We start from the raw sequence: 4,652 nt of genomic DNA on the forward strand, positions 1-4,652 counted from the left end.
ACGGTGCCAAAACGAATTCTGTGGCTCGAATGGTTGCGTCGTTTGAGTCGATTTTGCAACTCAAAAAAAAACACGCAACTGTAAAACTTCTTGAAATCAAGACTTTTTTGAGAAAACTGCCAACATTTCCTTATCGATAGTTCACTTTCTAAAAAGGCCATTTAGTTCTTTCTGGAATGACGTAAAAATGAGCATTCTTGCTCATTTTGATTCCGAGAAAAGAGCAAAAACGGAACGGAGAACATAAAATTTTGACATAATCTTGCACCTAATGGCAAGTCTATTATCCGCAAGTACTTTCCGGCAGTTAATTTGTCAAGTGAAAACGTGGTTACGAGTTTACCTATCTAATGTGACCTAAAAACATTGCTTTCGTTCAAAACATATGTTTATCGGAACCTTCGAACCTGACTTGTTCTGATTAGTCAATATCAATTTAATTGATAAGCATTTAAATTAAAGTTAAATAAATCTCAAAAATACTTCTGACATCGAGTTCAAGCACATACTAGTAGGTTAATAATAATAATTCAGCAACTTATGAACCCGGGATTATTACAATAAGCAAATTTTGCTTGGAAATAGTTAAGAAATAAATCAACACTCAGTTTGCAGCACAGAGAAATTAATGGAAACTCAAAAAAGTTTTGAACATTTTGTTGAATGTGAATCACTCTGTATATAGGCTAAATATCTATAACCTATTTAGGGTTAGGTAAAGTCCACAGATTGCAGAAGCACTTAAATAAAACTCCTTAAAAACTTTCTAATTTTGAACAGCAGACATGAAAACTTAAAATATCGGTCTATTACTAAACTCAGAAATTACATTGGCACCATCTAACTTCAGCCCGAATAGTTCGGGAATCTAAAAGCTTTCGCTGAGATCAGATGGATCAAATTCAAGCGATATAAATGATGATCAACCGACTCAGACATGAAATATTAATAGAATAAATAATGCAAAGGTACTACATATTTATAGGTCTGAATGTATTCGTTATATGGTTACGAAGCAGTTAGAAATGCAATGTTGGCTGCAATGCAATTTGCGCTGGTTTTCTGAATTTTCTTCAATCAAAATGAAAATCCGAATTGTTAAAGTAGGTTTATCTTCCTCTAACTTAAAAAGTGTAAAATTCCATTGGCTCTTCACAAATATTTACATGTAACAGATTATTATATTGCGCAAAATATTTATTTTTAGTTCTTAAAGCAAAATTTATTCTTCTCTTCTTGTTCTTAAAACGCGAAAGTTTGTAAGTGTTTTTTCTGCAAATTTATGGACCATCCGCATTTGTTCGCTCAATGTGCTTTATTCAGTGCACTTTAAAACGCCAAAATCCGACATAAAGACATAAAGTACATGAGCACCTATCCAAAATAGAACTATTTTGATAAAAAAAAACTAACAAAACTTGAACGAATACATTTTAGAACTTGCAAAAAGACCATTGCGTAGCAAATAAAAAATCTTACCTGTAAAAAATCAGCAAGAACTATGCAAAACTATGTTGAAATACGCAAAGAATCCTTAACCGCGCCGAAATCAAAAAGTCTTCTTAACCGCTCAACAGTTTAGCAAGAAACTTTATCGCTACCGGTTGTAACCTACGAACTGTGCAGCGAACAGCGGAACAGTAAATCGTGATGGAAACTGCGAAACGATATCGTTCAGTTGATTCGCCTTCATCCTTCAGTTCGTTGGGGAAATTCAGAACTGCAGCTGGAGGGGAGGATCGATCCGTGAGCAATGGTAAAACCCACTGTAGTAAAACCCTGATGACGTCTTTTGATTGGGTTAACGGGGATATACAAGAAGTATGTGGAACCCGTGACGTTAATCCAACAACTTATTAATTACTGGTATTTTTTTGAATGACCAATGCAGTCGTCCATCATCAAGCATAATGTTTTAAATTAATCTAAATTATACAGTGTGTATTACAGGTGTGCTAAACGGTTATTTTTCTGGAACAGGTTACAACGTTCACTTTGGTATTAGGTTCCAACTGCCGTTCCAAAAGTAACATGTTACTTTTCGAATTTCTCATTAAAAATTCGCAATGATGGGGATGGTAGACATAGTGATGATAGATAATGATTGAGTTTATTGAAAAATAAAAACAAATTATGGGTCATGAGTAACTACCGAAAGGAAAGAAACTGATACTAAAATCGAATGGTTTAAATATAAAATAAAATGCACGCACTAAAAGGTTAATATTCATTTAAAAATTAATTAACTCTTAAGAATATTTCGTTTATGATGCGCCCGCTTTGGAAAATAATCTCTCGCATGGAACAGAAAACTATATGAAATTCTTGAACGATTACGCAAATGACTTAACATAGCAAAATTGCACAGATACTGGCTCGGACTAAACATGGATAATTGAACTAACTGATGGACATAAATGGGCTTTGGCATGTTGGCGTTGTATCAAAGATACCCAGAGATTTTCCCATGGGATGCAGCTCTTTAACAACATTCGCTCATGTTTTTTTACCAAAGCCACCAAACCACTTCAAATTTGTCGAATGGTTTGCTTTCTGAAAGTCCACCAGTTCACAATTTTTCTGAAAAACTCAAATCGCTCAAAATGGTTCCAATGCTATGCGATGTTCGTAGCAGGGAGGAACGACGCTTCAAATCCAAGAACATCGTATATTTCTTATGCATTGAGCTCAAAAAACACACATGCAACAAAAAAAAGCCAAGCGCTCAGACGATGAACCACCATTCAGCTAATATGTGCGCCATTGAGTCTGGAGAGCGTTTCTTCACCACTCTTCAAGCTATCATTGAACAGCACGGTCAAAATGTGAATGTTTCACTAGTCTAAAATTTTTAAAGTGGGAAAGTATACGCTGTGGCGGTTCCTCTATTGGATTATCTGGTCAAAGACCAGCTCAATTTCCAAACAAGGAGCTCATAATGATATAGAGGAAATAATATTAATTTTTTTCGTTACCTTTTAGATTTATTTATTTTCTACGCGCAAAACTGGTTAAGGATTAAGGTCTGAAACAGTGTCCAGTCATATACAAATTTTTTGTGCAAGTTTTTGAGTTAAAATCGCAATTATTATTTAATCTGGGCCCCCGTAGGTGTTCTATGCGCTGCTTGGAACGCCCGCGCATCCGCCCGATTCCCCCTTGTCTTGCTGAAACAAAGCCCAGATTTACGTGAAAATGGCGCGGCATTTCGTCCAGCGCCAATTACGTTATTGAGCCGTTGATTAGTATCGGTTGTTTGTCGGCATCGGTTTAACTTTAAACTACTATGTATAGAGTGTGTGAAAGAACGATAATCCAAACTAATATTTGGCAAACAGAACGCCTCATTTTGGACCGTATCTCACAAATCATTTCAATTAGAGCGCCTGTTTTTCTATCACTGGATAAATAATTAAAAAATACGAAAATTGCATAGGTATTACACATTTAGGGGCAAAGTAGAAGCAAAGTTTCATACATGTCTCGTCTTTTTTGCTCATATCTAAGGGAAAATGGAGCTAGAACGATAATTTCTGCACCAGCCGATAGAGAAGTGAGAAAATATGGGCAGCGTTTACGCAAAAGGCAAACATTTTAGGATGATTATTAGTTGGACGCGGTAAAATCGGCGCAAACTTTACGCTGCTTCTTTCGGCTTATCTCAAGAACCCTTTGAGCCACAAAACCCGTTTTCCTGTCTCTAGATTGAGTGATAAAAAGCCCATCTGGCAATTGTGACATAAAACGCTAAATTTGAATATGCACATTTTGGTACAGCATAGGATATTTCTACATCAATTGCTAGAGAGTCAAATAAGAGATTAAACAAGCAAAACTTGTATTGAATGTTGGCACTAGTTGATGGTTTTTTCATCGGTTTATTCAACAAAATGAAGGTTACACAGCCAAATTTGGCTTAACTTTGCAACTGGAAAAATTCTGATTTGCTTCAAGCGATTTGGCTTCTGTTTGAAGCGTTGTTAAGCCGCATTTGCCTTTTGTTGGTCGATGTTGCGGAACAAATGCAAAATTTTGCAAAGTTCGACATGCTCCTGGATGCAGATTGAAAAAGTTTGAAGATGAACCAAATAGCTCAAAACGGTTTTTCAATTTTTCGGTCATCGCCTCTATTCACAGGGTGGTGTCAAAAAATCAACTCTTTTCATTTATTTATCTCTAGAATGATGTACAAATGAGCTTTCTTGCTCATTTTGCCTCCGAGATATGAGCAAAAAGGGGACGGAAAACATGGAATTTTGTCATAATCTTGCACCTAAGTGTCTGATATTCACATTTCGCTTTCTGGGTTAAAACTACTCGAATTTCCTCACTCATGTTGTTACGACTGAATCGACTTATCAATTCTCTATCCAACGATGCCAAAACGAATTCTGTGGCTCAAATGGTTATTGAGAAAGTTTGAAAAAAGCAGCGCCATGTTCAAGTGGATTTTGCAACTCAAAAAAAAACCACGCAAATCTAAAACTTCTTAAATTCAAGCATTTTTTGAGAAAACTGCCAACATTTTCTTATCCATGGTTCACTTTCTAAAAAAGTCATTTATTTCTCTCTAGAATGATGTACAAATGAGCGTTCTTGCTCATTTTGCCTCTGAGAAATGAGCAAAAACGGGACGGAAAACATGGAATTTT

The 4,652-nt window shown here is 35.9% G+C and overlaps 1 protein-coding gene across 1 annotated transcript in view; it reads right to left on the reverse strand.

The window, feature by feature from the left end:
* The window catches only part of LOC109538660 (aromatic-L-amino-acid decarboxylase), a gene marked incomplete in the record, with an annotated part of 8,994 nt that extends 7,282 nt beyond the window's left edge, over positions 1 to 1,712 (reverse strand). The window contains 1 exon segment of the mRNA XM_048664547.1: positions 1,480 to 1,712.
* Between the last annotated feature and the right edge of the window lie 2,940 nt (positions 1,713 to 4,652).

The sequence above is a fragment of the Dendroctonus ponderosae genome, unplaced genomic scaffold, assembly GCF_020466585.1.
Source record: "Dendroctonus ponderosae isolate FM_Combo_2020 unplaced genomic scaffold, Dpon_F_20191213v2 Dpon_F_20191213_3, whole genome shotgun sequence".
NCBI lineage: Eukaryota > Metazoa > Arthropoda > Insecta > Coleoptera > Curculionidae > Dendroctonus > Dendroctonus ponderosae.